Source organism: Nicotiana tabacum, chromosome 7, assembly GCF_000715075.1.
Source record: "Nicotiana tabacum cultivar K326 chromosome 7, ASM71507v2, whole genome shotgun sequence".
In the NCBI taxonomy this organism is placed as follows: Eukaryota; Viridiplantae; Streptophyta; class Magnoliopsida; order Solanales; family Solanaceae; genus Nicotiana; species Nicotiana tabacum.
This window is the reverse complement of record NC_134086.1, coordinates 70,369,146-70,390,271: the sequence shown is the minus strand read 5'-3', so window position 1 is coordinate 70,390,271 and position 21,126 is coordinate 70,369,146.

The following is a 21,126-nucleotide window of genomic DNA, read 5'->3' as shown; positions in this document are numbered from 1 at the left end:
AAAGCATACAGGTTACACATAGTAATGCTTGACTGCATCTGAATTGATCGGTTTGGCCAGACTTCTCTGTCTATTTCTGCAAGTATGAGGGCTCCTCCTGTCAAAACCCGGTGAACCATGTATGGACCCTGCCAGTTGGGAGAGAACTTCCGCTTGGCTTCATCTTGATGCGGAAAAATTTTCTTTAACACCAGCTATCCCTGTGTGAACTGTCTTGGCTTGACTCTTTTGTTGAAGGCTCTGGACATTCTGTTCTGATAGAGTTGACCATGGCAGACTACATTCATTCTCTTTTCGTCTATAAGGGCTAGTTGCTCATAACAACCTTTTACCCATTCTGCGTCGTTGAGCTCAGACTCTTGTATAATCCTTAGGGAAGGAATTTCTACTTCAGCGGGAATGACAGCCTCTGTACCGTAAACCAGCATGTAGGGGGTTGGCCCGATTGATGTGTAGACTGTGGTGCGATACCCCAGAAGAGCAAATGATAACTTCTCGTGCCACTATTTATGCTTCTCTATCATTTTCCTCAATATCTTCTTGATATTCTTGTTGGTGGCTTCTATAGCTCCATTCATCTAAGTCCTATAGGCTGTGGAATTCTTGTGTTTGATCTTGAAAGTTTCACACATATTGTGTCCTATAGGCTCCATCCATCGAGTCGTTGTTGAGGTTGGAGCCATTATCAGTAATGATTGACTCTGGAATTCCAAATCGACAAATAATGCGGTCGCGGACAAAGTCTGCCACGACTTTCTTAGTTACTACTTTGTAAGATGCTGCTTCGACCCATTTGGTGAAATAGTTGATGGCTACTAGGATGAACCTGTGTCTATCGAAGGCGGCAGGCTCGATTGGTCCAATAACATCCATCCCCTAGGCCGCGAACGGCCACGGTGAGCTCGTTTGGAGGTACCTTTATCATGTCTACATGAATCTGACAGCGGTGGCATTTTCGGACATACTGGATGCAATCCGTTTCCATAGTCATCCAAAAGTAACCAGCCCGGAGTTTCTTCTTTGCTAAGATGAAACCGTTCATATGTGGACCGCAGGTCTCAGCATGAATTTCCTCTAGTAGCCTGGATGCTTCCTTTGTGTCGACACATCTTAATAATCCCAAATCGGGAGTCCTCCTATACAGGATTCCTCTGATGTGAAAGACGTTGTTGGACAATCTCTGAAGTGTATGTTTCTGAGTAGGATTTGCAAGCTCTAGGTACTCCCCTTTTGCCAAATACTCCTTGATATCATGAAACCAAGGCTTTCCGTCTACTTCTTCTTCAACGTGGGCACAGTAAGCTGGATGATCATGGATCTTTACTAGAATGGGATCAATGAAGTTCTTGTATGGATGATATATCATAGATGAAAGGGTAGCCAATGCATCGGCGAACTCATATTGGATTCTGGGAACATGCTAGAATTCCGTTTTCGTGAACCTCTTTATCAATTCATGTACGTGATACAGATATGGGAGTATCTTGGAGTTTTTGGTCGTCCATTCTCCTCGTACCTAATGTACAAACAAATCTGAATCTCCAATCACCAACAACTCTTGAACGTTCATGTCAATGGCCATTTTAAGCCCTAAGATGCAGGCTTCATATTCAGCCATATTGTTGGTGCAGGAGAACCTGAGTTTGGCAGACACCAGATAATGCTGACCAGTTTCTGATATTAGGACTCCTCCTATGCCAACTCCTTTGAAATTTGTTGCTCCATCGAAAAACATCCTCCAACCGTCATAGGATTCTGCAATGTCTTCTCCTATGAATGATACCTCTTCATCAGGAAAATACGTTTTCAGGGGTTTGTATCCTCCATCCACGGGGTTTTCCGTAAGGTGGTCTTCCAGTGCCTGTCCCTTGACTACTTTCTGAGTTACGTAGATGATGTCGAACTCACTTAGTAGTATCTGCCATTTGTCTAGCTTGCCAGTGGGCATGGGCTTCTTAAAGATGTACTTCAAAGGATCCATTCTTGATATGAGATATGTGGTATAGGCGCAGAAGTAGTGCCTCAGCTTCTGAGCTACCCAAGTCAAAGCACAACATGTGCATTCCAATAGAGAATACCGGGCCTCGTACAAGGTGAACTTATTACTGAGATAATAGATGGCTTGCTCCTTCCTCCCCATTTTATCATGCTACCCCAGAACGCAGCCCAAAGCTCCCTCTAATACTGCAAGGTAGAGGAATAAGGGTCTACCTGGATCGGGCGGGACTAAGACTGGTGGTGTTGACAGATACTCTTTGATTCTGTCGAAGGCCTTTTGGCAGTCATCGGTCCATTTGGTAGCGGCGTCCTTATTCAACATCTTAAAGATTAGCTCATAAATAACTGTAGACTGTGATATGAATCAGCTGATATAGTTAAGCCTTCCCAAGAAGCTCATCACATCTTTCTTGTTCTTTGGTGGTGGTAGCTCCTGAATAGCTTTGACTTTCGACGGATCCAGTTCTATCCCTCAGCGGCTCACAATAAACCCAAGCAATTTCCCAGCAGAAACCCAAATGCGCATTTTGCGGGGTTTAGTTTCAGGTTGTACCTCCGTAATCTATTTAAGAATTTCCTCAAATCTTCCATATGGTCAGTGGCCTTCTTGGATTTGATGATAACATCGTCCACATATACCTCTATCTCCTTGTGTATCATATCATGGAAAATGGTAGTCATGGCCCTCATGTAGGTGGCCCCTTCGTTCTTCAGGACAAATGGCATCATTTTGTTATAGTACATTCCCCACGGCGTAATGAAAGCCGTTTTCTCAGCATCTTCCTCATCCATCCAGATCCGATGATAACCAGCGAAGCAATCTACGAATGATTGTAACTCATATTTGGCGCAATTGTCAATCAATATATGTATATTTGGCAAAGGGAAGTTGTCTTTCGGACTAGCCCGGTTGAGATCCCGGTAGTCGACACAGACTCTGACCTTCCCATCCTTCTTTGGCATCGGCACAATATTGGCTAACCATGTAGGGTATTCTTCTACCCTGAGAACCTTAGCTTTGACCTTCTTGGTGACTTCTTCCTTGATTTTCAAACTCATATCAGGCTTGAACTTTCTTAGCTTTTGCTTTACCGGTGGACACACTGGATCGGTTGGCAATTTATGAACTACAATGGACGTACTCAGACCAGTCATGTCATCATACGACCAGGCGAATATGTCCTCATACTCTTTCAGAAATTCTATATATTCTTTCTTCTCTGATGGCGATAGGTGAATGTTGATTCGTATTTCCTTGATGTTTTCTGCATCTCCCAGGTTGACAATTTTGGTCTCGTCCAGGTTGGTCTTAGGTCTGTTCTCAAAGTTCTCAACTTCTTTGACAATCTCGTCAGGTATGTAATCTTCCTCTAAATCTATGTCCGTTTGTTGCATTGTCTCATTGCATGTCACAGTCATTGGTTCATCAATACAGGTAATAATAATGTTGTATAAATAAAGTAATGAGAGAAAACGATAGCAATAAGTGTTGATTCATAAGAAAAGTCAAAAATGCTTTTGATATATTGTATAACTGATTTGAACATTGAAGATCTTATTGCGGGAATTGAAAATGCGAAAAGAAAATCATTTAGTAAAACAATGGATAATGCTTGTTTTAGCCTTGCTACCCCAAGGTACGTCGGGATTTGGTTGTCCTGATGGTCCATTTCTTGAGATATGCCCCTCTACTCACAGCCTGTATGGAAGGGCCTTCCTCCCCCTCCTCCTCGAGAATAACATAATAATCCATATCATTGTCCTCTAGAAACAAGTTCTTCACTGCTGCAAGTTCTTCTTCTTCATCTAACCCATAAATGATGTCGGCCCGTTGGAAGGTCTGCTCCAGATGTGGTATTGGCTGCTCTAGTGGATAGTAAGGACTGTGCCATGGTGGCAACCAGTTGTTGAACTCTTCCCAGGTGTAATCATATCCCAAACCGAAAGTAGTGCCATGTTTCTTGAGTTTTATGGGTTTAGAGATTCCTTGGAGGTTCTTGCCGAGCCCCTTGCCAGGTTCGTACCCATTCCAATTCAGTATACTCTCAATTTTGTTATCCCGCCATTTGTCCTTGTCGACAACATTTACCCGTTCAATGTGATGGTAAGTTTCTCCACCCAGCTTCCTTATTCCCTCGATTGCCGAAATGGTCTGGCGACTGTATATGGGGTTGCTACCGTCGCCGTGAATGATCACCTCCCGGTGATTCCATGCGAACTTTACAGCCTAATGCAGTATTAATGCTAAGGCCCTAGTGGAATGGATCCATGATCATCCTAGCAGCAAGTTGTAAGATGCTGGTACATCTATCACCTGGAAATCGACCTCAAACCAGGTTGGTCCCATCTTTAGGCATAGACTAATCTCACCAATGGTGGACCTTTGAGAACCATTGAAGGCTTTCACATTGATTGCTCCATCTTTTATCTCATACAACCCTTTATCCAACTTCTTGAGTGTTACCAGCAGACAAATGTTAAGACTGGAACCTCTATCGATCAGGATTCTGGTGATGAAATAATCCTCGCATTGCACGGTGATGTGTAGTGCCTTGTTGTGCCCCAACCCTTCAGGTGGCAGCTCGTCTTCATGAAAGGTGATCTTATGGCTTTTCATAACTTGCCCTACCATGTTAGCCATTTCCCCACAAGTGATGTTACTTGGTATGTATGCTTCACTTAGCACCTTTAACAGAGCATTCTTGTGCGCCTCAGAGTTTTGTAGCAAAGAGAGAATGGAGATTTGTTCTGGTGTTTTGTTTAACTGGTCAATGACCAAATATTCCTTGGCATGTATCTTCCTCCAAAGGTCGTCCGGACCTGTCTCAATAAGGGGTGGCCAATTGGAAGCCTGCTTACTTGATTCAGCTAGATGTTCAGGGGTATAGACTCTACCCGTTCTTGTCATACCATGTGCTGCGATAGTTTCTTCAATCCTGACCTTGCCTTTCCTTCTTGCCTCAGTTTTATAGTCCCAGGGTACAACCATTGTATAGAATGGTGTCATGGTTGACATCTCTACTGGGATTGGCACAGCTATCCTTATCCCGAACAGAACATCTACCTTAGGTGGCAAAACTACAACCTCAAATGGTGCGAGTGCATTTATTGGAGACACAAATTCAACCCCAATCGGTGCTGGTGTCTTTGCAGATGGTTCTACTTCAAACTCAACTGGTACAGACATATTTACTTCAGTGTCCTCGGACGGCTGGATATGGACTATGATTAAATTGAGAGTGATTATTGGTTTCTTTGGGTAATCACCTTCTACGATCAACCCGATTGATCCCTCGGGATCCCAGTCATATTCTATTTCAATCATGTGGATACCTCCACCCTTATGGTCTGGTAGAGGGTTGTTACGGACGTTCAGAGCGGGTTCCTTTGCCACAATGATCTTGTTATCAATCAAGGATTGTATCTTGTCTTTCAAGGAGCGACATTCGTCGATGGTATGCCCTTTCATGCTGGAGTGGTATGCACAGGACTTGTTTGATTAACCCATTGAGAGAGGTTCTCAGGGGTTGCAGCAGGGATAGGGGTGACATAACCAGCAGCTTTGAGTTTCTCATATAGTTGGTCAATAGGTTCAGCGATGGCGGTATATTATTTTGGAGGTCTGCGATCAAAATTAGGTCGGGGTCTATGGAAGTTTTGGCGTGTAGGGGGTGATTGATAATGGGATGGTTGAGCATTATAAGTTTGGTAGACATGAGCGGGTTGGGATGGTTGAGCATTATAAGTTTGGTAGACATGAACGGGTTGGGAGTATCTGAGTGAAGTAGGTTGGTATGTAGGAGGTGGAGGTGACTGATAAGTTGGTGGCGGAGCTTGGTATAAGGGTGAGGGTGCTTGGTAATTTGGAGTTGGCTGGTATATGAGTGGAGGTGTTGGGTAAGTTTGGTATTTGAGAGAAGATTTGGTCCCTTGTGCAACCATCACGGCCCCTACGTCCCTTTTCTTAGACACACCACCGGACTATAAAGCCGTATTTGTAGCTTACAAGGCTTCGAAATTTGTAACCATACCGCTTTTAATACCTTCTTCGATTTTTTCACCCAACTTGATAATGTCAGAGAACTTGTGGTTCTCAATCATCATCAGCCGTTCATAGTACTGCGGGTCTTGAGCCCGAACAAAGAACTTGTTCATTTGCTCCTCTTCTAAAGCGGGTTTGACCTTAGTAGCTTTGGACCTCCAACGAGTAGCATACTCGCAAAATATCTCCGTGGGATTCTTTTTCAAGTTCTGAATATAGAACACGTCTAGTGTGTTCTCTGTATTAAACTTGAATCTATCCATAAAGTCAGAGGCCATGCCTACCCAGCTTGACCACTTCTTGGGATCTTGGCTAATGTACCAAGATAACGCATCTCCCTTTAAACTCCTCATGAACAACTTCATGCGGATCTTTTCATCCTTCCCTACTCCAACCAGCTTGTCGCAGTATGTCCTCAAATGGACCCTTGGATCAACCGTACCATCAAACATCTCAAACTTAGGAGGTTTTTACCCCTCGGGCAGTTCGACATCAGGTTGTATGCAGAGATCCTCGTAGTTCATCTCCTCAATTCCTTTGCTTCCCTCAACGCCCTGAATCCGGCTGAATAGTTTCTGAAGTTCCTCGGCTAGATTCCTGATAAGAAGATCCTTTTCATCAGACTCAGGTGTGCATGAAATAGGTTGGATGGAGTGTGGAATGGTCTCCACAAAGATGGGATTGTTATGGTTGCCTCGTGTATGGGTGTGGAAATGATCGTTTGTGGAGTTCTGAGGTTCTGGGATGAGTAGTGGAGTGTTGTTTGGGGTATGGCAGGTGTTACATTGGTTCTTTGGTGGAGCTGTGTGATGGTGAGGTGTGGGATGATTCTACTGCTTTGGGATATTTTGAGGAGGTGTAGGATTTTGAGTGTTGGGGAAGTTGATATCTGTGGTGCTGAGGGAAAATGATAGGTTTGCTAGATTCCGAACCTAATCGAGCTCTTCCTGAAATTTCAATAGTTTTTGTTCAAGTTGTGACATATTTTCATTAGGAACCCGAATACCATGACCATCAGTGGCCTCTACCCGTTTAGTTGGGTTCTCCTTCCTGACATTGTTCAAATCTTCCATCTTGCCTTTGTTCTTGTTCTTAACAGGACTAAGAGGAGGAGTGGGTGGAAGGCCCTTGGATCTCATGGAATAAGATGATGATGCCAGAGTACATGAACTAACCTTTGGGGAGGGGAACAATAAAAGAAAGAAAACAAAATAAAAGGTAATCAAGTCAGTGATGATTATAAAAAGTATTGCAATATTTAAACACATAGTGCGGGAATGTAAATCGTGTCCTAATTTGGGAACCTCTTTGTTCCCGAGATAGGCCTAGCGACAAATTGATTTGGAGAACTTAGAATGCTAAATACCTTGTTTTATTGATAGAAATAAACGAATCCCAAAATGACACTAAATAAACAAGAAATAAAAGTCACTAATGATCATTGGCCTTATTACATTTATAAAGCGAAAAAGATAAACTCCTATTTACTTGGTCCCAGAAGGACCTTCCCCAGATTCGGTATCCTTGGATCCGTCGAACAGCTTCCCCAACTCGCGAAGTCCCAGCAAAAGGTATGCTATGGCTAGATATCCACCTTCGGTCCCTTCAGCATTTTGACAATCTTCAACCCTCTTAAGAAATTTTCTCTCCAATTCTATTATGCCTCGCTCTAAGTACCCTAGCCTCTTGTTGGCACTGACAGCCATGTCATTCCATTCCTCAATCAGTTTCTGGTTGGACTCTTGTATCTCGCAATGTTTGTTCTCGTACTCACGGATCTTTTTATGCAGCTGGTTGTACTTCACTTGCACCTCGGCCCTTTTATCTATAATTCTGTGACCTCAAACAAACCCTGGCTGGCCTAGATCATCATGATTGTCTTCCAACCAACCTGTTTAGAAAGGAGTATAACCGGCATGATATCTATCTGGCTCGATGGTGTCTCTCCCCATTACTATCTTGCAATGCCACATGTGCTGGGCTTGGCACTTGTAGGGACTATCATCACTTTGGAAGTCAGCTCGAAAATGGCTCATCTTGTCGACCTTAGGTATAATTTGCTTCCTACCAGCTTGCCTCATAACTCGGAGAGGGACGTAAGGGTAGGTTCCCCTTCGTCCAATTAGAATCAGGAAAGGTGCATCTCTGTTGAGGTGAGTAATGATTGTAAATGACGTCCTCGTTCTGATTTTGGATAGATTTGACGCGAGTAGAGGCTAATTCGTGGGGCAAAGGCGTCGCGAGCTAGAGATTTGACCTGTTGAGGTGAGTAATGATTGTAAATGATGTTCTGAGGGTACAAAACCCCGAATTTGCACATCGTAGTGTTATATTAAGGTGACGCACATGCTTGATGACGAGCGTGGTATCGTGCACTGTTGGGGATTGTGACTTAGTCCGTCTCGAATGACTATTTTATCACGTATTTGACTGAAATCTATTTTCTATCATCATGATTTGGGCTGAATGCCATATTTGGGCCTTGTGCCAACTACTTGAACCCTTCGGGGATTTTTACTTGTATTTCCTCAATGTTTTGACTTTTTACTAAACTCAGTCATGTTATATTTCACTGTTTTTCGTACTCAGCCATGTTTACTCTGTTTTAACACTTACATGATCTTTTAAATGATATTTTTGGGCTGAGAATCATGTTTTACTATTGCCTGAGTGGCTTGTGAGGATTTTGACTGAGTAAGGCTGAGGGCCTGTGTTGTGAGGAAACATTTGATACTGATTATGAGGCTGAGGGCCTGAGATATGTACGCCACGAGGTGGCTTGATTGATATGAGGCCGAAGGCCTAGTGATGATGCCACGAAGTGGCTGGATATTGCGCTTGGGCTGTAAGGGGCCCATCTAGGAGTTTGTACACCCCCAGTGAGCACGGGTACCCATTGTGATACGAGATTGAGCCCGAGGGGCTGGTATTGTTCTGAGATGTTGCCCGAGGGGCAGGTACTGTTATGAGATGTTGCTCGAGGGGCAAATTTGTTGATATTGTGCCCGAGGGGCGAACCTTTGTGTGTTTAATTTTCATAATTGACTGCCAATTACCTGTTTCATTGTTGAAAAAGGCTTTTCATGAAGTTAAATTTGAGTTAAAAGATTTTTACTTATTTTTCACTGGGTTTACTAGTTTTAATGGTTTTACTACTTCATTATAGCATGGTTTGTGCCTTACGTGATTTCCTGCTTTCAGTCTTTATTTATGATTATTACTCATTGAGTTGGAGTACTCACTTTACTCCCTGCACCCTATGTGTAGATTCAGGCGTATCTGGCCCCGCTCCCGAGTGCTGATCATTTCGGCTTAGGCGAATCCAAGGAGTTTCTAGGTTGCTGTTGGCGTTCGTAGCCCGGAGCTCTTCCCTATCTTACTTCTTCATGTTCTTAGTTTCTATATTAAACTCGGTAGTTTGATTTGTAGTTTTCTGGATTGTTTAGATGCTCATGACTAGTGACACCCCGGTATCGGGCTGTGTTGGGTTATTTTTCGCGAATTATGCTATTATCTGCTACTTTGAGATTCTATTTATTATGATTTAGACTTACTTCTTATGGTTTAACTGTTAAAAATTGAAATGAGAAGTGTCGGTTGGCCTTGTCTTCACGAGAGGTGTAATCACGACCTGGTCCAAGTTTAGGGTCGTGACAAGTTGGTATCAGAGCCTAGGTTACATAGGTCTCACGAGTCATGAGCAGGTTTAGTAGAGTGTCGCGGATCGGTACGGAGACGTCTGTATTTATCCTCGAGAGGCTACAGAACCTTTAGGAAAAACATCATATTCTTGAAATTCTTGTTGTGCGAATCTGTTGATCCGAGTACTAAAGTTTTGTTGTTTTATTCTCTCACAGATGGTGAGGACACACACTACTAGTCAGGATGGACGACCACCAGTACCCCCAGTTGTGGCCACCAGAGGCCGAGTACGCGGCCGTGGTCGTGGTAGGGTCAGAGCAGCTAGGGAAGCACCTGCAGATCCACCAACTGCCCCAGTTCAGGATCAGGTCCCAGTTATGGATGCTCCAGCAGCACCAGCTCAGGCACCAGCTATGCCCATTGTGATTCTGGTTCTTCAGGAGGCCTTGGCTCAGATCTTATCAGTTTACACTGGCCTAGCCTAGGCGGTTTCAGCCACTACAACTGCAGCTACTTCCCAGGCCAGGGGAGGCAATCAGACTCCCACCGCTCGCACACCTGAAAAGGTCGTGCAGGGACTTCAAACGCTGGGGCCACATCCAGCTCAGCCGGTTGCAGCTGCTCAGGACTATGTAGTTCCTGCTATGCCGGAGGATGAGCAGCGTAGGTTGGAGAGCTTTGGTAGACTGCACGGAACCTTTGTTTGTTTGCATGGTGTCCCAGTTTCCATCATTTCAAATAGGGGCACTCAGTTTATATCGCAGTTTTGGAGGTCTGTGCAGCGAGGGTTGGGTACTCAGGTTGAGTTGAGTAAAACTTTTCACCCTCAGATGGACGAACAGTCCGAGTGCACTATTTAGATATTGGAGGACATGTTGCGTGCTTGTGTCATTGATTTCGGAGGGTCATGGGATCAGTTTCTACCGCTCGCAGAGTTTGCTTATAACAACAGCTACCAGTCGAGTATTCAGATGGCTCCATATGAGGTTTTGTATGGGAGGTGGTGTAGATCTCCAGTTGGTTGGTTCGAGCCCGGTGAGGCTAGGCTATTGGGGATAGACTTGGTATAGGATGATTTGGAAAAGGTGAAGGTGATTCAGGAGAGGCTTCATACAGTGCAATCGAGGCAAAAGAGCTATGCTGATATGAAGGTTCGGGATGTGTCCTACATGGTTGGCGAGAAAGTTCTGTTGAAGGTTTCGCCCATGAAGGGTGTTATGAGATTTGGCAAGAAAGTTAAATTGAGTCCTCGGTTTATTGGGCCTTTTGAGGTGCTTCAGAGGATTGGGGAGGTGGCTTATGAGCTTGCTTTGCCACCCAGCTTGTCGAGTGTGCATCCAGTATTTCATGTTTCTATACTCCAAAAGTATATTGGGGATCTGTCTCATGTTCTGGATTTCAGCACGGTTCAGTTAGATGTTGATTTGACTTATAATGGGAAGCCAGTAGCTATTTTGGGTTGTCAGGTTCGAAAGTTGAGGTCAAAGGATATAGCTTCAGTGAAAGTGCAGTAGAGAGGTCGGCCCGTGGAGGAGGCTACCTGGGAGACCGAGCGGGAGATGCAGAGCAGATATCCTCACCTGTTTGAGGCTTCAGGTATATTTCTTGACTCGTTCGAGGACGAACGTTTGTTTAAGTTGGGGAGGATGTGATGACCCGGTCAGTCGTCTCATGAGTTACCGCTCCATTTTCCCTTTTTTTGCTTCTTTATGCTTTATTTATCCTTGTTATGTGGTATCGGGTTGGTCGGATTGAATCCGGAATGATTTTGGTAAGGTTTGAGACACTTAGTCTCTTCTGAGGAAGCTTAAGTTGGAAAAGTCAACCGGATATTGACTTATGTATTAGAGGGTTCTGATGTGAATTATGATGTTTCGGATAGCTTCGGGAGGTGATTTGGGACTTAGGAGCGTGATCGAAATGAGTTTTGGAGGTTTGGAGTACATTTAGGCTTGAATTGGCGAAGTTGATATTTTGGCGATTTCCGGTTGGTAGGCGATATTTTGATATAGAGATCGGAATGGAATTCCGAGAGTTGCAGTAGTTCCATTGTGTCATTTGGAATGTGCGTGCATAATTTCAGGTCATTCGGACGTGGATTGGTTGAGTTTTTGATCAAAAGAGGAATTCGGAAGATTTTGGAAAATTGGGCTTGAATCCGATGTGTTTTGGTTGATGTGATATTGTTTGAGGTGTTTTGAAGATGGGTACAAGTTTGAATAAGGTATTAGGACATATTTGTGCTTTCGATTGAGGTCCCGGGGGGGCTCGGGGTGATTTCGGATGGTTGACGGGAAGTTTGAGACTTTGTTGCAGCTGCTGAATTTGCTGCTTCTGATATTTCAGCACCTGCGGATTGGGGACCACAGGTGTGGCACCGCATAAGCGGAGGAGCGGCCGTAGAAGCGAAATTTGGAGATGTTGGCAGGGACCGCAAATATGGTTGTGGGACCGCACCTGCAAAGGCGCAGGTGCGGAAGGTTGATCGTAGAAGCAATTTTAGCCGTTAAGTGAGGAACCACAGAAGCGGTTAGTTGGCCAAATATGCGGTACCGCAGAAGCGGTAATTGGGCCGCAGATGCGAAAATGTCTGGGCAGAAAGTATAAATTTATGGCCTTCGCGAATTTTAACTATTTTCACCATTTTTATCTCGGCTTTGGGGCTTTTTGAAAGAGAGATTTCAAGGGAACTTCATTGAGGTAAGGAATTTGGACCTAAAACTCGTTCCTATGCTATTATTACACGGATTAGAGCTAGAAATCATGGAAATTAAGGGTGAAAATTGGGGAAACTAGGGCTTGGAAACTTAGACCTTTGCTTGGGGATTTGAAGGACCATTTGAGGTCGGATTTCAGAAATTTTGATATGTATGAACTCGTGGGGAGATGAGGAATCTATTGATGTAAAAATTATCAAATTCTGATACATGGGCCCAGGGGTCGGGTTTTGGGAATTTCGGGATTTGTGTCGTATTTTGATTATTTTCGCTCGGGCTTTGTTTCCTTAGCATATTTTGACGTCCTCGTTCTGATTTTGGATAGATTTGATGCCAGTAGAGGCCTATTCAAGGGGCAAAAGCGTCGCAAGCTAGAGATTTGATCGGTTAAGGTGAGTAATAATTGTAAGTGATGTTCTGAGGGTTCGAAACCTTGGATTTGAACATCGTAATGCTATATTGAGGTGACACACACGCTTGATGACGAGCGTGAGGTCGTGCACTGTTGGGGATTGTGACTTAGTCCGTCCCGAATAACTATTTTACCATGTATTTGACTGAAATCTATTTGCTATCATTATGATTTGGGCTGAATGCCATATTTGGGCCTTGTGCCAACTATTTGAACCCTTCGGGGATTTTTACTAGTATTTCCTCACTGTTTTGACTTTTTACTGAACTCAGTCATGTTATATTTCACTATTTTCATACTCAGCCATGTTTACTCTGTTTTAACACTTACATGATCTTTTAAATGATATTTTTGGGCTGAGAATCATGTTTTACTATTGCCCGAGTGGCTTGTGAGGATTTTTACTGAGTAAGGCCGAGGGCCTATGTTGTGAGGAAATATTTGATACTGATTATGAGGCCGAGGGCCTAAGATATGTACGCCACGAGGTGGCTTGATTGATTTGAGGCTGAGGGCCTAGTGATGATGCCATGAGGTAGCTGGATATTGTGCTTGGGCCGTAAGGGGCCCCTCTAGGAGTCTGTACACCCCCAGTGAGCGCGGATACCCATTGTGATACGAGATTGAGCCCGAGGGGCTGGTATTGTTCTGAGATGTTGCCCGAGGGGTAGGTACTATTCTGAGATATTGCCCGAGGGGTAGGTATTATTCTGAGATGTTGCCCGAGGAGCGGATTTGTTGATACTATGCCCGAGTGGCGAACCTTTATGTGTTTACTTTTCATAACTACCAATTACCTGCTTCATTGTTAAAAAAGGTTTTTCATGAAGTTAAATTTGAGCTAAAAGATTTTTACCTATTTTTCACTAGTTTTATTGTTTTAATGATTTTACTGCTTCATTACAGCATGCTTTGTGCCTTACGTGATTTCCTGCTTTCAGTCTTTATTTATGATTATTACTCAATGAGTTGGAGCACTCACTTTACTCCCTGCACCCTGTGTGCAGATTCAGGCGTATCTGGTCCCGCTTCCAAGTGCTTATCATTCCGGCTCAGGCGGATCCGAGGAGTCTCTAGGTAGCTGTTGGCGTTCGTAGCCCGGAGCTCTTCCTTATCTTACTTCTTCATGTTCTTAGTTTCTGTATTAAACTCGGTAGTTTGATTTGTAGTATTCCGGATTGTTTAGATGCTCATGACTAGTGACACCCCGGTATCGGGCTGTGTTGGTTTATTTTTCGCGAATTATGTTATTATCTGCTACTTTGAGATTCTATTTATTATTCTTTAGACTTACTTCTTATTGTTTAACTGTTAAAAATTGAAATGGGAAGTGTCGGTTGGCCTTGTATTCACGAGAGGCGCCATCACGACCGGGTCCGGGTTTAGGGTCGTGACACATATCAATGTTCCGCGTAATCTCTCTTAGGTTATTTCTTTTGTCTTAACTTATGTTTCGCACTGACTCCTTATCTATCAATAACATCTTGGGCAGGGACCCTTACTTCCTTTCCTTGACGTCGTGTTTGCATAATATTTTGGAATCATAGTATATCTGTAGGCTTTGAATAAGTGCAATCTCATCTCTTTTTCATATTTTTTTTCGCATTCTTCCTTTACCGTTCCATAATTACTAGAACCCCTTAATTCTGACTTAATGCCACATCACTCCATATTCCTCTCTTTAGGGGAGTACTAACATTTAGTGCTACGATGATCTCGTATAAATGTTTTACCTCTTCATCTTTGGCGTCTTTTCACATCATCGATGACCCTCACTCGCCTTACGATAATCATTCTATACCAAGGATAACAAAATTTCCTTACTCGCAAGGGAGACACCTAGTGTAACTAGTACCTACAGTCCCTTAAGTTTAACTTTGCTCACATTGCTTGATTTAGGGAAGCGTCTTATTGAACGACCATTCTCTGAATTCCTCATGAATCTTCTTCTGTTGTCCATTCTATTATTGTCGGAACGCAATATGAAATTCTCATGATGCTGACTATTATCATATCACTTAGCCCCTAATTCATGTTTAGTTTATCTTGTTCACCACCCCATACTGATTTCTATTACTCTGGGGTTTAACTCTCCTTTCTAGTAGTCGCGTTGGAGTCACAAACTTATTTCTCGAAATGAGGATATGACTTTATGGCCTATACTCCCTTGTTGTGTCAAGGCCTGTCATCTCTCATCTTTTCCTTCACTTGAGTATAGACTCTGTAATACTATCATTTTTTATCTACCGTTGTCCTCCATGTACCATATTTTACTCATAATGCTTCATTAACTCTCTTCTTACTTTCCTGCTAACATTTTTGTCTATCACTTTATTTTGAAAATTCGAACAAAATATTTTTTTGCTTTTAGCTCCCCTTGCTCCATCTATTAGCTCCTCGAATTGCCTAACATTCTCTCTTTACCAGGGACGGGAGCCACACTAAGGTATTATTTATCCCTTCCAGGCTTCTAGTGCTTATTTTTGTAGTACTCAAATCTAGTTGTACTATTTTAGAATGCACCATCTGGTGTCTCACAAGGAGACTTATTTGCACATTTCCAATATCCTTCAGAAATGTCAACTAACGCAAACAATTCATTCACTATTTTTGGTTACTCTAACCCCAGCCGGATCTTTATAACTAGTCCATCTCTTAAACTATATATATATATATATATATATATATATATATATATATATATATATATATATATATATATATATTAGCTCCCATAGAGCATAACTGAGATCAGTGTGGTTGATTGTACATACATCTATTACTGTTGAAAGTAACTCAAAATGCTTATATCTCCCTTCCTGAAGGGTAAATAATGATAATCTTCATTAATTGGGTACCTCGTACCCTTCTTCACCTTGCTTTTTTTACTTGATGAAACTTGTGTCTAACTTCCGAATTCTGTTATTCCTTTTTACCATAAGAATGGATAAGTATTCTTGTCTTAAAGCTTCTTATCAAGAACCTTACACCTTTTAGTACACACATGATCTGCTGAAGACCTCACATTTACTCATCATAAGCAAGATGCAAAGTCGAGTTCCTCTAACTCAACACCTCCACAGCTATATCTCTTACTGACCGTCTTTCTGAATGTAGGCATCGTTATATTACAAATAAGATAGAGTTTAAGAAATTGAGTTCTTACAACTGAGCTCTACCATATGATCTAGAGTAAGAATAAAGAGTGACAATCCTAAATGCCCTATAGCCTCCTACTTATAAGTATGGTGCACAACACACCCATAAACAAGACTCTACAAGACACGGCTTGTAAACTCCCTAGGACAGAACTGCTCTGATACCACTTTTGTCATGACCCAAACTAGTGGGCAGCAACGGGAACCCGGTACCTTATTTAACCGAATACCAACGTAACATATCTTTCTTATTGTACTTTTATTGGCAAATGAGCCAAACGGGCCGTCATGAGCCATAAGTTTAACCGCGTTGATACCGTTATATATATATATTTGATATGTTATTTTGAGTGAAAAAAAAAGAAGCTAAAGACATTATTACTCATATATTGATGCATGTGTAGCAAGAATCGAAAAAATTAATTAATCTATTATCTATTGAAAGATCTATATGTGAGAAATTTTACTACAAAACATGACAATTATTTACTTTCAAAAACAATAGTTTCTACATATAAATCTTACCTTAATGATTAAGATAACAAATAAATTACTCCTAAATAACTTCAATAGAAGAATAGAAAACTCAAAAAAAAAAGCACCATGAATATGTCTATACAGCTTTTTCATGACAAAAAATATGATTTTATATAGTTATTAATATTATTACTTTTGAATATATTTTAAATTATACACATAATATGAGGAAGTTTATGAGATTTTCTTTATTGTAAAGAAATAAATTATCTTCTCACAAGAAAAGAAGGTTATCTTTTTACCATTTTAAGAATTACGCGTACGAAAATTTTTACTCTTTATATGAGATTAGGAAATTAGAAGTTGAGAAAACATATATTTTTTTCATGGACGTTTTAATGAAATAATAATAATGTATGTATTTATTTTATATGGTACCACATGACCATAGTAGTAAGTTGTATAAAGTATATTATAGTATGATATATAAAGAGTATTAAAAGTGAGTATTATTTTAAGTAATTTGAGATAATTCTTAATTATATGAATAATTGATTAATTATTAATTTAAATTTATAATTGTAAGAAGTGTCTTGTCCACGTGGGACAATGACAATTTAAGTAAAGTGTGACTAATACATTTGAGTGATACGGTGGAGTCACATTTTGGGATAAGAAAGCTTTCCAAGCATTGAAGTTGTAAGTGAGGTGGACCCCACTATCCATTCATTTACCTTTTAATAGATACATTTTATATTATCATATGAGAAGCCATGGTCGTGTAAGACAAAGCTTGTTTTGTTCAACTACCATTCCTTTTTCTTATTCAACAAAGATGACTCAACAAGTATTCTTGTGATAAAAACCAGCAATGAACCTCTTTTACAAGGCCAAAGCAGTATGCCTAAAAAAAAAGCCACCACGACAAGTACTTGACATCAGAAGAAGATGAAGGAACAATAATCCAAGATCGTGATGGTGCTTCCAAAAATACAACGTGGACAATAGAATTCATCAACAACAATTCTGAAAAAAATATCATACATCTCAAGAGTTTTTATGGCAAGTACCTTACTGCTTCTAACTAACGATTTCTTTTAGGAATGACGGGGAGGAAAGTGTTACAAACTCTGCCAAAAAGACTTGATTCTTTAGTTGAATGGGAACCCATTAGAGAAGGGAATCAAGTTAAGCTTAAGACAAGATATGGTCAGTTCTTGAGAGCTAATGAGAGTATTCCACCTTGGAGAAATTCAGTTACACAATATTCTTCATCGTACTTCAACTCAAGATTGGGTTTTATGGGATGTTGATGTGGTCGAAATCTTGGTTCATTCTCCTGCTCCTAAGTCGCCTCCACCATTGATTCCTCATGAGGAATTGGTTGCTGCTTCTGAACTGTCACGACCCAGATTTCCCACCCTCGGGAGTCGTGATGATACCTACTCGTAGAAGCTAGGCAAGCCACGAACTTAGAAATATTTAACTCTTCTGTTTTTAATCCTTTTACATCTTAAATTAACAAGGAAATAAACAATTAAACAACATCGGAATATGAGATTAAGCTGAAGTCTTAAATAAATATAAAACCAGAATATTTCGAAAGTCAATACATGCCTCTACCCAGAACCTGGTGTCACAACATCCACGGACTACTAAGAGTGCTAAATACAACCGTTTGAAAGAAATATAACACTATTTGTCTCAAATACTTGAGATAACAGAATATATAGTAAGATAGAGGAGACGTCGGGCCTGCGGACGCCTGCAAGGCTACCTCGGTGTCTCGGCAGACTGAAGGCTGGCTCCCGAGCTACTGTTGCTGACCAAAGGCTACTCCGGTATCTACACAGAGTGCAGAGTGTAGTATCAGCACAACCGACCCCATGTGATGGTAAGTGCCTAGCCTAACCTCGGCGAGGTAGTGACGAGGCTAGGACCAGACTCCAGATAAACCTGTGCAGTTATATAGTATACAACAGAAATATAAACAGGTAATAATAATTTTAAAGGGATGGGGAAACATGCTTCGGGGAAACGTATCAATTCTATCAGAAACTTAATAAAGCATGGAGAAACACTCGATGTCTACAATCAATACAATAACAATACTGTTGCGGCGCGCAACCCGATCCCTTATCATTTAGCATTGTTGCGGCGTACAACCCGATACACATATATAACTGTTGCAGCATGCAACCCGATCCAATATAATATATGTTGCGGCATGCAACCCGATCCAACATAATATCTGTTGTGGCGTACAATCCGATCAACATATATAACTGTTGCGGCGTGCAATCCGATCCAATATAATATCTGTTGCGGCGTGCAACCCGATCCAATATAATATCTAATAATGTTGTGGCGCGCAACCCGTTCCAAATATACAGTCAACAATAATCATAGTTACCTGTCCCGACAGGGGATCAACAATAGACTACACTGTCCCGCCAAGAGAACTCAACAGTACAAGCATATACGTCCCGGCAAGGGATAAACAGCCATAACCAAACTTGTTCCAACATCTAACTATCTCAACTATAACTCAACTAGTTTCAACATCTAACCACCTCAGCTATAACTAAACTTGTTACAACACCTAACTACCCAGCTATAACCAAACTCGTTACAACACCTAACACGAAGAATCATCAACCTAAGCGTCCGTAATATCAATTAAGAACACATTGCAAGGGAACCTCAACTCAACAATAGCCCGACAAGGGGGCAACATAATGATATCTTCTCTTTCTTACTTTTACTTCACAATTCACTTCACAACTCGAGACAATGCTCTAGAGTTTCGATTATCACTTATACTTTCACAATTCATTATACTATTGGAGCCCACACTCCTCAATTTTCATAGGTCACAACTCTTTCCACAACTTTACACAACAAATAGAAATCGTCACCAAGGCTTGAATAATACAACGAGATCATGAAAATCACAAGATAAGACTCACGTTCATGCTTGACACCAACGTATAGATACTCGTCACCATGCCTATACGTCGTACTCGACAAGAAACAAATAGCAAATAGGACATAACTCCTAATCCCTCAAGCTAGGGTTAGACCAAACACTTACCTCAATGCCACGAACACAACTAAAGCTTCAATTATAGCTTTACCCCTCGATTTTTTCGCCAATTCACTTGTATCTAGCCACAAGTTACTTAATTACATCAATAAACGCTAAATGAATCAATTTGAATGCATGAAAAATGAGTTTTCCAAAGTTTTACCCAAAAAGTTAAAATCGCCCCCGGCTCCACGTGGTCGAAACCTGAGGTTTGAACCGAAACACTATTACCCATTCCCCTACGAACCCAAATATATAAGTTGTTTTGAAATCGGAGCTCAAATCGAGGTCCAAATCCCCAATTTTTGAAAAACCTAGGTTCTACCCAAAACACCCAATTTCCCCCATGAAAATCATTGATTTGAAGTTGAAATCATGTTAAAAGATGTTAAGGAGTGAAGAAAGTGAGTTAGAAATCACTTACCAACGTTTTGGAGAATAAAGGTTGTTTGAAAAATCGCCTCTTATGTTTTTGGGGTTTTCAAAAGTGAAAAAATAACAGAAATTTTTGTTTATTTATACCCCTCTCAAAGCCCCTGTGCAGCCGCGGCCTCCCTGAAGACCTGCAGTTCAGCACCCTGTGCGGACCACAACCGTACAGCTTACACCGCGCCCTGCATAAAGGCGACCGCGACCGTGCTGGCCCCTGCGCGGTCGCACGTGATTTCTCGCGGACCGCATTAGAGGGTTTGAGGTCTGCAACTTTCTGAACCTGCAACATCTGACTTTCTAAGCCCAAGGCATCCCGGAACCTACCCGAAACTCACCCGACCCCTCGGGGCTCCTAACCAAACATACGTACTAACTCAACAACATCATACAAACTTATTCGTGCGATCAAATCGCCAAAATAACCTCAATAACAATGGATGAAACCTCAAAATCAAGAACTTTTTCTCAAACTTCATCAAGTATCAAATTTAGCAATTTAGGTCCGAATCATGTCAAACGACGTCCGTTTTCAACCAAACTTTACAGAAATGACTTACCATATATAAGGCCTGTACCGGGCGCCGGAACCAAAATATGGGCCCGATACCATTGTTTTCTAATCAGTTTTCATTTCAAATTTCCTTAAACAATTTCTGAAAACAATTTCACTTAAAAATTTATTTCTCGGACTTGGGACCTCGGAATTCGATTCCGGGCATACGCCTAAGTCCCATATTTTTCTACGGACCCTTCGGGACCGAATCACGGATCCGGGTTCGTTTATCCAAAATGTTGACCGAAGTCAAATTATTCATTTAAGCATCAAAACTTAACATTTTCATAGAGTTTCATATTTAACCTTTCCGGCTACGCGCCCGGATTGCACATGCAAATCGAGGCGACTCTAATGAGGTTTTCAAGGCCTCGGAGACACATAAATCAACTGAAAGCAAGCGATGACCCTTTGGGTCGTCACATTCTCCACCGCTAAAACAACCATTCGTCCTCGAACGGACAGAAGAAGGAAGTACCTGAGTCAGGGAAAAGATGAGGATAACAGCTACGCATATCGGTACTCAGACTCCTAGGTCGATGCCTTAGGGAGCTGACCTCTCCACTGAACACGAACCGAAGGAAAACTCTTCGACCTCAACTGTCGA